At 32.5% G+C, this 15,176-nt stretch overlaps 1 protein-coding gene and 1 long non-coding RNA gene across 10 annotated transcripts in view; one reads left to right on the top strand and one right to left on the bottom strand.

Moving 5' to 3' along the window:
* The window catches only part of LOC147833422 (uncharacterized), a 39,474-nt gene that overhangs the window by 3,456 nt on the left and 20,842 nt on the right, over positions 1 to 15,176 (bottom strand). For 2 of the 8 annotated variants that reach the window (XM_087287588.1, XM_087287592.1), the window contains 2 exons: positions 7,889 to 7,976; positions 7,610 to 7,757 (listed from right to left, as the gene is read on the bottom strand). The exons of the other annotated variants lie outside the window; for them this stretch is intronic. The gene's annotated coding sequence lies outside the window, so the exon portion shown is untranslated. The remainder of the gene's footprint in view (positions 1 to 7,609; positions 7,758 to 7,888; positions 7,977 to 15,176) is intronic. 8 annotated transcript variants of the gene reach the window in all.
* Positions 431 to 5,475, top strand: LOC141378282 (uncharacterized). 2 transcript variants are annotated; one of them, XR_015511883.1, is made up of 4 exons: positions 431 to 558; positions 794 to 878; positions 3,976 to 4,083; positions 4,350 to 5,475. It is a non-coding gene; the product is annotated as an uncharacterized LOC141378282 (long non-coding RNA). The 2 variants fall into 2 exon arrangements; XR_015511884.1 differs by lacking the exon at positions 3,976 to 4,083.

Raw genomic sequence — 15,176 nt, 5'->3', positions numbered from 1 at the left:
ATAGGATAAACGTTAACTAGTAACTGTTACTCATGTTTGGGAAATTTTTTAATGATGAAGATTATGCCTAGAGCATTTTTAAGTTTTAAAAGGAAGTTCTTAAAGTGTGGTGACAGTTAAGAGATTAAAGCAGATTAATAAAGTAGAGAGAAGCGCGCAAAGACCTCGGAGTACCCGTTCTGTTTTAATAATGATAAATATTAGTATTCAGGAGGCTGGGGGAAAAAAGGCAAGAATCCTGTGAAATGCTATTTTTACTGAAGAACAGTAAAGACGGGAGCAGAAGTAACAGGTCACTCAAGAGGAGTGTAGTGGAGAATTCTGTGGTTATAGCTCTAAGGTTAGAGGCTGCTCGGACAGGTCACTCAAGAGGAGTGAGGTGTATTTATGTAATTGTAAGTATTTGTGTATTTGTCTGTGTTGCTGGGGTGCTTAGAAGCTATCACCTTTGATCTAGAGAGACTAGAATAGAGGTGAGGTTCAGGTTACACAGTGTAAGAGATGAGGTTAGGACGAGTGAGAAGTATGATTGTGTTTAGAAGTATGTTTGCAATAAGAGTGAGTTTAAAAGAATTATCGTTTTATATTATAATATAAAAGAAGGACTGCATATGTTGTGTGATTTTATGAACAATAAGATAGAGAGTGATGCAGTTGAGGGAAGATATTGTGATACAGAGGAGGTTTAAGCCTCATAAAATTAATTGAGATCATATTGCATTTGAAAGACACAGACTAAAAACAAGAATATACGAGTTAAACATTTTTCTGAATAATCTCTGTGTGTTTGAAGTGTTTTTAAGTATGAACTATAGGCAGAGAGGGGACTGAAATTCCTGACATGTCGACAGTCTGGAAGAAGGTCTGCTTCAGGAGTGGTAAGAATCTGTCTATTTTAAGAACAAAAGTTTCACAGGACAGATAGAAGCTAAAGAGTAAAGATATATTATAAGGTATTAAATAAATAGAAATATAAAGTAATGTAATAAGATAAATGAAATAAGAAAATATACATGATAGAATAAGATTTAATAAATAAAAAGTGTTAATAAAAATGCAACTAGAAGCTATACTAATAAATATTAAGAAATAAAAAAATTGAAGCATGGAAATAATTACATATGGAGATTAATAGTTATATTGATCAGGAAATAAATTTACTAAATCAGTAAAAAAAAAGATAAGTTAATAATTTGAGTAAATAAAGAATTAGAAGAAAAAACTTTAATGAATATTGATTAATTGAAGAGTTAATGATCAAATGTTTAAGGAAAATAAGCTTAAAAAAATGAATTAGGAAAATCTAAGAGACAAAAATGCTAATTTTTGAAAAGGAAAAGAAGCATAGGAAAATGGAGAAAAAAGAAGTCCAAACATTGTTTAATAGAATTAAAAGAGAAGATGTTTAAAAATATATATTATAAAGTAATATAAGATAAAAATTAGAAAAAACAGCAACATTTTGAAGAAAACAAGATTTGGCTTTAAAAGATAAAATTATGTTTAAGTGCAATAAAAAATTGTTGTGGAGTAAGTTGACTGTTGTCATCTGTTTTAAAGTCAGCTACAGGCTGTCATCTGAGCCAACAGCTATTTGTAGTAAAAGCAGTGAGTCAGATGTAAAGCATAGACACTGAGGAGAAATGAAAGAACATAATAGTGAGTTCAAAAATTATATAGTTAATATTTTATGTACTTAAAAGGTAATTGAGAATTAAAAATTGCATTTCAGATAGGAAAAATGCTTAAAGTAAACAAACATGGGGAGTTAAAATAGTACTATGAACTTGAAGCTATTGCAGTAAGGATTTTGAACAGGTATATTAGACATTAGGCCACCATATAGTACTGTTGAATTAAAACAGGTATGGAAATGTTAGAGAAATTAAAATAGTGTAAGATGTAATGTAACTAGTGAGGAAACACTAGAATAAGATTAGGAAAAATAAGTGAAGCACAATCTGAAGCCAAAGAAATTAATTATAAGAACATTTAACAAATAGAAAATTAAGCATATTTACATATGATAAAAATGATTGAGAATGAAAAATAATTAGAGAAAATAAGTTGTTAAACTACAAAAGGAGTCTTTATTTGATGAATGAAAAAATGGAAAAAAAAATATATATATATATATATATTTTATTAAGTCATGAGCTAAATTCTATATATATTAATTAAGAAGACATAGGGATGAACTTTGGGGGACTGTAGTCTTGTACCTACCAGACATCTCTGAGTACACTGGCAAATGGAAAGGTGTTTGAAAAACACAATGAGCAAAATGGCTGTTGACACTTGTGACATGCTACAGCAGTGATGCAGGCACTGCATACTCAGGTTTTACTGAGGACTGAAAAAGCTACATTTTAAGATGAAACTTTAAATGTGTATTGTTAAATAATATATTATGATGAATGTTAAATAATTTAGGTTTAAGTTTCAATTGGTTTAATCATAAAGTTCCTTAAACATAGAATGATAAATTACAATGCAGCAGACTAACTAAAGAAAAAGAAAAAGCTTTTGATAAGGCAATAATATCTAAGCATAATATTATTGTGAATGACCTAAATCAAGATTGGATATTGAAAACTGGAAAAATTCAAATCTAGAAAAATTATTTATAGTTAAAGAGAAGATTGAAACAACAATTTTAATGAATTCATAGGACATGATAAGGTCAAAAAGTAACAGTTCTAAATTACTATAAGAAAAATTGAAAGAGAAAAGTGTTTAAGAAAAAGATATTGTTTCACATGAAAACATATGTGAAAAATAATTTGAAAAAAAATATTAAGGAATAATAGTTAAACAGAGCAAAGAGAAATTTACAAAACATACAGTAAGTTTTAGTCGGCTGATAAAAAAGTGCATCAAAATTGTATGAACAACTAGTTTAATGAGAATGCCTTAAGAAATAAATGTTAGCCAAAAGACAGTACCATAAATTAGGACGAAAAAGGAATTAATATATAGCTCTGAAAATTGATTAGTAAAAGAAAGAAGTGTCAAATTCCAACTAAATGATTGTCATTACAGGACTGAGATGCAGATAAAATCAGCCAGCATAGTCAGGGTTAAAATTAAATCAGATGTAGATTTGCCCATAAAGAAAACCACTAAATGCTGAAATAGGTATTAAACACTATTGAAAAGTTTGTGTAAAAATAGGAGCACTAATAGAAACATCTAGATAATGTAATATGCAATCTGTCCTAGACATTTCTATTTAAATTTAAAGTAGTAATAAATTATAAGTAACTAATAATATTTAATTGAAGTTAATTTGATAGTTAAAATAAATGGTTAATCAAGACAGATAAAAGACGCTTAATGTTTAGGTTATGATTTAAGAAAATCAATAAGAAAAGATTTTCCAGCTGAAGTTAATATTGTATGTAAAGATATGTTCTTTTGGATGGTAAATATTTTAAGTGGTTTGGTTTCTATTGAGTTTATTTTAGGTAACTACCAGAGGAGGGTAGAAACTTATTTGTACTCGTGTAGCTTGGTGAATAGCATATACTGTATACACCAGAATGCATAAAGGGTTATAATAAGGGAGAAGATCATAGTATGGACACTGTCACAATATGTGGATGATTGAATTATCTACAGCTTCACAGAGCTCTAGTTCAATTAAAAGACTTGAGTGGAGACCATTGCTCCAAACAGTGAGATGATGACTGTTTTTGGTGTTGACTAGATAGAGAATTATTCTGTAAACAAGCACTGTTAAGAAACTATGATGAGTAGATGATTGGAGTAATACTAGAAGCAAATTATGAAGCAGGAACAGTTATTACATCTGTGACAAGAGAAGTATTTCCTAAATTTCGAAATGCCTTCAGAAATAAGTTCATAATGGGTTTGCATTCATGAAGTTAATGAATGATCAATAAATAAAAACATCTAAAGAAGTATGAAAAATTATGAATAAAGCAAAAGAGAGAATAATTGTATTATGCTCAGTTACCAGAAATGGCTGAAAGAGGTGAAGATGATCCATCAAGACCAACGCTCAATTAAATATTTGAAAATAATAAACTTAATGGGATTAATGTGTTTACAAGTGCATTGGTAAGTGATGGCATGGAAACTGACAGAAACAAGCATCTAACACCGCATCGCATGAACTGCTATTGGGTCGACCCTTGAAAGAAACCTTGCAAGAAACCGCATGACCCTTGCAAGAAACCACATGAAACTTTGCATAAAACCTGGCATATAATCTCACCTATAACCATGCACATAACCTCTTGGAATGGTTTGCAAAGATGTCTAATGCAGTAGGGACTTTTATGAAGAAACAAATAATTGCTATGTGCAAAGCGATATCTGTGCAGGAAACCAGAAAGGAGCCATGTGAGAGAGCAGAGATATAAGGTCCAATTGGTCCAGCTGATCGAGTCTATCTGTGGATGCTCTGGAGAGCTCAGGAGGAAAGGACCATATCTGGATGAGGGCAAATCCAACAGCTGCCAAAGGGGATGCCATTGATGAGTTACCAATGCCTCAAAGGAGCGAAAGGCAACAACTCCAGCAAAGGAAAGCTGACTGGAAACAGAGGAGCCTGAATATTCCAAAGCTCTTAACTACTAAGTGCCACGTGTGGAAGCAAGAGTTTATCAGAGCAAAGAAAAGAGTGATTCTAATAATGTGCCTGAATACCACATACAGAAGTGTCACAAATCAAGGGATGATGAATGCACAACTGCAGATTCCAGAACTCAGACTCTCAACCACACATCTCCATTAACATCTATTAAAGTCAAGTGAAGATGCTGATAGCTCAGAAGAAGAGAAACAAGGATGAGGAAAGATCAAGATCAACATTTGATGCTTTTTACGTTTGCATATTGATTTTGTTTGCATATTGCTTTCATGGTACCTATATATAATATCACTTCAGTATATTCTACATGAGTGTGAACACTAGCAGCTAGCACTGAACCAACTGAATACTTATGCTTAAAACATTGTTGTCTTTGATGTGTTAAGAGAAAAAGAGAGTACAGTCTTTTACTTCCTTCAAATCAAAAGAGAAAGGGGAGATGTTTGGCTGGACTTCTGTCAAAGTACAGTGGCATAATCTAGTCAATTGATAACAGCTATGTGGCTAATTTCAGACACTAGATAGAGGTAATTAAGAGAACTGGATTATGAAATTGCACTTTGGGGTTAAAAGACAATAATATTAAGACTAAAGTCTTAAGAGGAGGGATTGAAGAAGATTTTATTCTCTCTGTATGAAGTATTTTCTAAGTGTAAAGCAGTTAATTTTCTCTTCACAAAATGTATGTAGTGTTTGCAGCAAACATGCCAGCCTGTGTTAAAAATACAGTGATATGTCTGTGTAAGATGAGTATGCCTGCACAGGAGCAACACAGAGACTTCAGAATGCTCTGGGGTCTGCTCTGCTCTTTCTCGGCTTTATTATGGAGAATAAAGTCTATTTTCTGATATTCAAAACCTCTGGTCTGATAATTTGTAATTGATGAGAAGTCAATATTTACGACATGAGCTACTAGCCCGACAGTGGAAACGCGACATGATTTCGGTCTCATTTCTCAACCTCCCGGGCTATTGGCCCGGCCCGGCCCGGCCCGATTAAAGCCCTGGCTCGCACTGGCCCGATAGTGGAAATGCGGCTATTGAGTGAAATGAAGCTCGTCTTCCTTGTGTTTGGGGATGGCTTATACGAGTGTCTGCTGATGAGCTCCAGCTGGGATCGATCCGTGCTGATTAAGTGACAGCTGGGGTGAATCCGGGACCAAGGCGACGTGGCATCAGCATACTCGCCACTAGGATTGGGTACCGAAACCTGCTAGGTAACCGATACGTACCATTATTAAATCAGCGTATGAATTTCAGTGCCTAATTTTGGTGCTGCAGCAAGGACGTTACGCCTGTTTCACACCACAAGCGAAAGTAGCGCATGAGCAGCGCGTATGGAGAGCAGAAGCAGCACACAGCCGTTTGCCTTTCACACCAGCTGCGTCTGCAGCGCGCAGCTCTCCGGCAGCTGCTGCAGAGATCAATCTATCTCTATGTCTATTCTATCTAGTTATGAACAGCTCTCGGGTGGAATAACTTGAGTGAACATAAAACAAAGCCGAGTAAAACTTTCTTCCTCAGTTTCAGCAGCACAGCACAGCACACAGCGAGCTCACATCATCCAGCATGCGTGTCGAACTACACTACCCACAATACACTTCGCTATGGACTACAACTCCCGTAAATAGCTAGTCTTAAATCGACCACTCCCCTCTCCTGCAACACTAGCGTGCAACTTAAGCAAAACTGATACTAAAATTGTTTTTCATTTGGTTTTGTAGTTCGGGCCTAAATAAATGTTTGTTGCAGTTTTTTATCGTTTTAAGTTCATTTGAATGACTATATATAAATCAGTTGATATTTTTAACGCATTTATTGAGTAAAATTGCTACTTTTTACTGTCATTCAATGTGTTTAGGTCATTATTAATGCACGAAATAAACAATAAAAAATAGCACTTATTATTACTCCAGAATAATTATTTTTTAGGAAACAGTGTAAACACTTTCAGAAACATTATTGTAAATGAATGGGAGGGCAAAATAAATCGACTTCAGCTGTAGGCCTGTTAAAGTTTACAGGTGCAGCAATGTGCCTTGATGTACTTGAATGCTAGAAATGTGTTCTCCAACACCCGTATAACGTTACTTGTCAAATAAATAAACAAGGAAGATTATTTTGAGTTTAAGTTATTTAATTATCTTGTTTATGAAGACTGCAGAGTGATGCATGAACAAAAATGACTATGAATAATGTTAAGTATTTTGTGATATATATGTTAAAATGTGCTCCTAAAAGTACGTGGCCCCTGCCCGCCCCCACAGGTTAATAGTAAGCTAATGTAATTTCATAATGCAAATCTTAAATTCATGCTCACCAACAAATGATCAAAGGAAATGTATTAATGTAATACAGTATGAATTTATGTTTACTTTAAACTGTAATCATATTGTTCTGTTAAAATTATTTTTAAAAATATTTTGTCAAATAAAATTATTTTGTAGAGTCATCCACCATCATTTTGGGGCTAAAAAGTATCGATTCAGGCACCGTTTTGGCACCGGTATCGTTTTAAAAGTATCGATTAGGCACCGGTATCGAAAAAACCCAAACGATGCCCAACCCTACTCGCCACATTATGTTTTTGGTTCCTTTCGGGGCATTGATAAATGCTTATCCAGTAAATCTATGGGAGGATCAGAAAGCTCTTGGATTAAGTCCAAATGATCTTTATTTGTGTTCTGAAGATAAACAAAGATCTTATGGGTTTGGAACAACATTAGGGTAATTAATGACAGAATTTTCATTTTTTGGTGAACTAATCTTTTAGGATCAACTGAAATTACTCAACAGTTTTCTTCAGAAAAATGAGCATGTCTGCTTTTTCAGGAGACAGACAAGCCCGCTCCTGGCTGATAATGTCCCCAGCAGTGGAAAATGTACGCTCTGAGGTTGTGGATGATGCTTGCATGCAAAGATACCTTGATGCCAATTCTGAAAGCATTGGCAGAGTGTCATTTATGTCCCACCACCAGGTTACTGGACTTACTGAGGACAGTGTAGACGGAAGCAGTCTGTACTTATTTATTATCTCTATATCTCCTCTGTAGTGCTGCTGACGCTGGTCTGCATTCTTGCTTCAATTGCCATGTCCTCCACAGCAAACAGCTCCTCAAGGCAGAAAGCTTTGGAATCTTCTATTAACAAATGAGTAAAGAAATAAAGACAAATATAAAACTATATAAAAAATAAATTCAAACAAGTTAATTTTCTTCTGAATTAAATAAAATTAAATAGGAAAAAATAGGATTTCTTTATATTTTCTTACTAGTGCTGTTGTTGCAGATGCACTGTCTTCATCAGAGATGTCATTTCGGTTACCTGCTAAGTGCCTGTTCTATCTGCTCAGTCGGAGTCTATATTCAATAAAAAACTAGGTCACACTGAAGAAGATTTCTATTCTCTCTGTATGAAGTATTTTCTAAGTGTAAAGCAGTTAATTTTCTCTTCTCAAAATGTATGTAGTGTTTGCAGCAAACATGCCAGCCTGTGTTAAAAATACAGTGATATGTCTGTGTAAGATGAGTATGCCTGCACAGGAGCAACACTAGGAGAAGGCTGAGTGACTGATTGTGTAGAATAACTGAATATGTAAAGCACTGATTATTTATGTTAAATACTTCTATGAAGCTATATGTGTCAGAAGTTAGAATGAGTAACATATTATCAAGTTATTATCCTATCATGACAATGTATGTAAACACTTAGTTCCTTTGCATAAGTTGCATCTATACTTTGCTGACATAGACCTGTAACATCTCTGTTGACATGAGCTAGTGGGCTGAGAGCCAAGAATAGCAGGACCCCTTAGACTAAAAACCTATTCAAAAATGGTCAAGAGTTAAAAAGAGACTTAGGGGTGTGTCAAATAATCCTGTATAAAAATTGTAACAAACACACTGAAACTTTAGAAGGTGCAGGAGAGACTTTGGAAGGTGTCCAGGAGAGACTTCAGAATGCTCTGGGGTCTGCTCTGCTCTTTCTCGGCTTTATTATGGAGAAGAAAGTCTATTTTCTGATATTCAAAACCTCTGGTCTGATAATTTGTAATTAATGAGAAGTCAATATTTACCACAAATGGCGCCCAACGTGGGGCTGGACAGAGACGAACGGGTGACACTGGACATGCTGGGGCTTGGAGGAAAAACACAAATATGTGGCCACGATAAAAAACGGTAAGCAATTTTAAGCTTATACGTTTGTGTTTTTTCTACCAAGGACCTGCTTGTAACGGTAAAAAAGTCACTTGAACTGTTTCTCCAGCTATAACGAACTACAAGTAAAACTAAAAAAGTAAAAGTAAAGATATAAAAGGAAAACAAAGGGGTTTTGAATACCAGGAGAAAATAACAATTTGCATGCAAATGATCTGTGTTTTCCTAAGAGGGCCTTGACGGATAGGATAAACGTTAACTAGTAACTGTTACTCATGTTTGGGAAATTTTTTTATATTATGAAGAATATGCATAGAGCATTTTTAAGTTTTAAGAGGAAGTTCTTAAAGTGTGGTGACAATTAATAAGTTAAAACAGATTAAGGTATAGAGAGAAGCGCGCAAAGACCTCAGAGTACCCGTTCTGTTTTAATAATGATAAATATTATTATTCAGGAGGCTGGGGGAAAAAAGGCACAAATCCTGTGAAATGCTATTTTTACTGAAGAACAGTAAAGACGGGAGCAGAAGTAACAGGTCACTCAAGAGGAGTGTAGTGGAGAATTCTGTGGTTATAGCTCTAAGGTTAGAGGCTGCTCGGACAGGTCACTCAAGAGGAGTGAGGTGTATTTATGTAATTGTAAGTAGTTGTGTATTTGTCTATGTTGCTGGGGTGCTTAGAAGCCTTCAACTTTGATCTAGAGAGACTAGAATAGAGGTGAGGTTCAGGTTACACAGTGTAAGAGATGAGTTAGACTGAGTGAGAAGTATGATTGTGTTTAGAAGTATGTTTGCAATAAGAGTGAGTTTAAAAGAATTATCGTTTTATATTATAATATAAAAGAAGGATTGCATATGTTGTGTGATTTAAGAACAATAAGATAGAGAGTGATGCAGTTTAGGGAAGAGATTGTGATACAGAGGAGGTTTAAGCCTAATAAAGTTAATTGAGATCATATTGCATTTGAAAGACAAAGACTAAAAACAAGAATATACGAGTTAAACATTTTTCTGAATAATCTCTGTGTGTTTGAAGTGTTTTTAAGTATGAACTATAGGCAGAGAGGGGACTGAAATTCCTGACATGTCGACAGTCTGGAAGAAGGTCTGCTTCAGGAGTGGTAAGAATCTGTCTATTTTAAGAACAAAAGTTTCACAGGACAGATAGAAGCTAAAGAGTAAAGATATATTATAAGGTATTAAATAAATAGAAATATAAAGTAATGTAATAAGATAAATGAAATAAGAAAATATACATGATAGAATAAGATTTAATAAATAAAAAGTGTTAATAAAAATGCAACTAGAAGTTAGACTAATAAATATTAAGAAATTCAAAAATTGAAGCATAGAAATATCTACATATGGAGATTAATAGTTATATTGATCAGGAAATAAATTTACTAAATCAGTATGAATAAAAATAGATAAGTTGATGATTTGAGTAAATAAAGAATTAGAAGAGAAAACTTTAATAAATATGGATTAATTGAAGAGTTAATGATCAAATGTTTAAGGAAAATAAGTTTAAAGAAAAATGAATTAGGAAAATCTAAGAGACAAAAATGCTAATTTTTAAAAAGGGAAAAGAAGCATAGGAAAATGGAGAAAAAAGAAGTCCAAACATTGTTTAATAGAATTAAAAGAGAAGATGTTTAATATATATATATATATATATATATATATATATATATATATATATATATATATATTAAACAGATAAAATAAAAATTAGAAAAAAACAGTAACATTTAAAAGAAACTAAGATTTGGCTTTAAAAGATAAAATTATGTTTAAGTGCAATAAAAAATTGTTGTGGAGTAAGTTGACTGTTGTCATCTGTTTTAAAGTCAGCTACAGGCTGTCATCTGAGCCAACAGCTATTTGTAGTAAAAGCAGCGAGTCAGATGTAAAGCATAGACACTGAGGAGAAATGAAAGAACATAATAGTGAGTTCAAAAATTATATAGTTCATATTTTATGTACTTAAAAGGTAATTGAGAATTAAAAATTGCATTTCAGATAGGAAAAATGCTTAAAGTAAACAAACATGTAGAGGTAAAATAGTACTATGAACTTGAAGCTATTGCAGTAAGGATTTTGAACAGGTATATTAGACATTTGGCCACCATATAGTACTGTTGAATTAAAACAGGTATGGAAATGTTAGAGAAATTAAAATAGTGTAAGATGTAATGTAACTAGTGAGGAAACACTAGAATAAGATTAGGAAAAATAAGTGAAGCACAATCTAAAGCCAAAGAAATGAATTATAAGAACATTTAACAAATAGAAAATTAAGCATATTTACATATGATAAAAATGATTGAGAATTAGAAAAAATAAGTTGTTAAACAGCAAACAAAAATAGATAAATAAATTAATTAATTAAAAAAAATTGGATAAAAGGAGTCTTTATTTGATGAAGGAAAAAATGGGGAAAAAAATAATTTATTAAGTCATGAGCTAAATTCTATATATATATTAATTAAGAGGACGTATGGATGAACTTTGGGGGACTGTAGTCTCGTACCTACCAGACATCTCTGAGTATACTGGCAAATGGAAAGGTGTGTGAAAAAACACAAAGCAAAATGGCTGTGGACACTTTTGACATGAACTTTTTGCCCAGGATTTACTGAGGACTGAAAAAGCTACATTTGTTCAGAGACATTCAAAAGAGACACTAACAAGAGACTGATGAACTGATCAAAAAGAAAAAACTCTCCACCAGAACTTTACATCAGCTGAGTCAAAGAAAGAAGCCAGCCCAAAGAGAGAGGGGGAAACACTGTGCCCTGATATGAAGGAAGTTCAGGACAACATAGAAAAGACTGTTGCACCAATCTGGAGCTAGTTGTCTCAGGTTGCGAGGGGGGATAGCCTGACAGTCCATCTCAAAGTAGCTCCTAGTCCAAATTACGTTCAAGCATTACAGAAGGAAAATTAAGAACAAAAGTTTAGCTACCCATTCTTGTATCAAATCAGACTCCTGTCAATTTTAGAGAAATTATTATCATGCAAATTTGTAAAAAAAAAAAAAAAAAAAAAAGTGTTATAAGGTAATTTTAAGGTGAAACTTTAAATGATGAAATTATATATTATGATGAATGGTAAATAATTTGAGTTTAAGTTTCAGTAGGCTTAATAAAAGTTCCTTAAACATAGAAGGATAAATTACAATACAGGGTGGTGACTAAAGAAAAAGCTTTTGATAAGGCAATACATAATTTGGAGAATAAATAAGAATGGAACTAAGTATTTAAGTTCAAATCAAGTAAAGGAAAATCTTAACATAATTGTATTGTGAATGGCCTAAATCAATATTGGATAGTGAAAACTGGAAAAATTCAAATCTAGAAAAATGATTTATAGTTAAAGGAAAGATTGAAATAACAATTTGAAATAAATTCATAGGACATAAGGTCAGAAAGTAACAGTTCTAAATTGCTATGAGAAAAATTGAAAGAGAACAGTGTTTAAGAAAAAGATAATATTTTACATGAAAACATATGTGAAAAATAATTAGAAAAAAAATTAAGGAATAATAATTAAAACAGAGAGAAATTTACAAAGCATACAGTAAGTTTTAGCCAGCTGATAAAAAAGTGCATCAAAATTGTATAAACAACTAGTTTAATGGGAGTGCCTTAGGAAATAATTATGAGCCAAAAGAAAATAACTCAAAGATAAAAAAGAAATTAATATATATATCAGAAAATAAATTAGTAAAGGAAAGAAGTGTCAAATTCCAACTAAATGATTGTCATTACAGGACTGAGATGCAGATGAAATCAGCCAGCACAGTGAGGGTTCAAATTAAATCAGATGTAGATCTGCCCAGAAAGAAAAAACACTAGATGCAGAAATAGGTATTAAACACTATTGAAAAGTTTGTGTAAAAATAGGAGCATTAATAGAAACATTGACTGTAATATACAATCTGTCCTAGACATTTCTATTTAAATTTAAAGTAGTAATAAATGTATAAATGACTAATAATTTTTGATGGAATCTAAAGGCAATAATTACATATGAAGACAAAACAAGATTATGTTTAGGTTATGATTTAAGAAAATCAATAGGAGAAGATTTTCCAGCTGAAGTTTGTATATTGTATGTGAAGATACAGTAGGTGAGAGTTCAAAGTGGCTATTAACGCCGCGGCTTGTACCGCCGCCGTTTGAAATAGGTGCCGCTCTGTTTTTAGTGTATGACCGCAGTTTGTGAATGAGCCGCCAGGGGGCGCAAAGGGACGGGATGCGAACGGACAGAAATAGCCCATACAGCTACTGTGCTTGTAAATGATATTAAACAATAAGTCAAAGCATTATAATTCCTTCATTAATCATTTAAAATTTGTTAACACGCTTTATTGTAAACTTTTTAAGTGCAAAGAGGATTCGTTTTGGAAAATAGAATTGAAGAAGTAAAAGACAACTAAAATGAAAGCACAAACATTTAGTACAAATAAGTAGTCTTAAGTAAATAAATAAATAAATAAATAAATAAATAAATAAATAAATAAAGCAGCCTAAATATAGAAAGATGTTCAGTGTTTGCTATTTTGATAGGACTAAGACAAGACATTTTCATTTATGTTTTATTTCTGTTTTTATTTCCATTTTCGTTGTTGATTATATTTTACTATCTCATTTATGTCTCAACAATTGTACATAAACGAATAATAAACGAATAATGAAAATAAATGAATAATGAAAATAGGCCTAAATAAATTATTTATTTAAAGACATTGCCGTACAGTACGTGAAACACTGAGAAAAATAAATTGACCTACCTTAAGCAGATCACTAAAAGTATAATAAAAATATTTTTATATATTATATATATTTATATATTATTTTATTTTTAATAATTTAGTTTCAGTTCTGTTCAGTTTTTTTTTTGTTTTTTTTTTCAAAACGTCAATGTTCTCCTTTAAAGTAGCTATAACTGTTGTTTTTGTTTTTTTTTTGTTTTTTTTACTTATGGCTCAGTATGTTTTGTATTTTAACTTCATATTCAGTCACCTTGCATATGTGTGTGAAATATAATGCCGCATAACCGCGGAAAAAGAAGAAAAAGCTGTCAAAGGTTAGAGCTAATTCATCAAAATTAGCTATATTAAAATACAGCATTTATGTTAATTATGTTAATAACTCAAGGCTAAGATATGCGCTTGCCTTTTAATGCATTTGCGGCCTTTTTATAGGCTACAGGCAACTATGTATAATAATGTTTTTTTTTTCTTTTTTTTTGTATGGTAAAGGACAATGCACATTATGTTATTGATGTAAACTTAGGCTAAAACTTACCATTGATAAACGTGACCTACCTCAAGCAGATCACTTAAAGTATAAAAAAAATAAAGTAGGCTATATGTATATATATATATATTCTTAATAAACTTCACAGCCACAAATATAAAAAACACAACTTGTATTAAAACTGGGCGAGGATTAGAAAGAATACGATGCTTGTTATATAATTTAAATTTTGATTCCAATTTCTGCAAGCACATTTTTTCATTCGCTACTCTGCCAGAAACTTCGCCGCCGGAGAGCACCTCAATAATGTAAACATTTGTTTAAAGATGGAGCGCAAGATGTGCCGAGTGGCAACATGTGAAGAACGATGGCAAAGCTAAGTGTGATTATTGTAATAAACTAAGTTATAAAGCAGAGTCCCGACCAACAGGACTAAGCATATGCGGTTGGCTCATTCTTCACGAATATAGAATTAAAATAATGGCGCGTTAGGTTCACAAAGCAGCGCATTCTCTCCGCCTCATCGTTTAACCAGCGGGACACGCTGCTGAAGCAGGAGAGACACTCCGTCATTCATAATCTTAGCTGATGTATCGGAGTCGAATGAATATCAAAGAGGAATTTTCTTTTAACAGTCCTGATATGTTTAATCTTTTTATTTATTTTTTTTTCGTGTCATTTCTCTTCAGCAAATTATATATATTTTTAAAGCTGCTTGATTCTTTTAAAACCGAAAGCAGAGCCCGTGGTGTTTTTCCATAAGATACTCCTTTATGAATGTTTTAATTTTTTATTAAAGTCTTTAATGTGCTTTTTGATAGTTTTATTTTATTTCAAGCAGCATCTAAATGCGAATTTATCCTCAAAACTTGGCATGAGAGCGATGCAAGTCATGTGTGGCATAATTGCCTTTTTTCCCTGCGCGTGCGAGATCAATTTCTGATATTTTTGCAACTATAATGAAAGCATAAACATTCAGTACAAATAAGTAGTCTTAAATAAATAAATAAATAAATAAATAAATAAATAAATAAATAAATGAATAAAGCTGTCTTTTAACCTAAATATAGAGAGATGTTCAGTGTTTGCTATTTTGACAGGACTAAGACAAGACTTTTTCATTTATGTTTTTATTT

Source organism: Danio rerio, chromosome 16 (assembly GCF_052040795.2).
Source record: "Danio rerio strain M-AB ecotype USA chromosome 16, GRCz13ab, whole genome shotgun sequence".
Classification (NCBI taxonomy): domain Eukaryota; kingdom Metazoa; phylum Chordata; class Actinopteri; order Cypriniformes; family Danionidae; genus Danio; species Danio rerio.
Note: the sequence above shows the minus strand (reverse complement) of the source record. Positions and strands in the feature narration are given on the sequence as shown.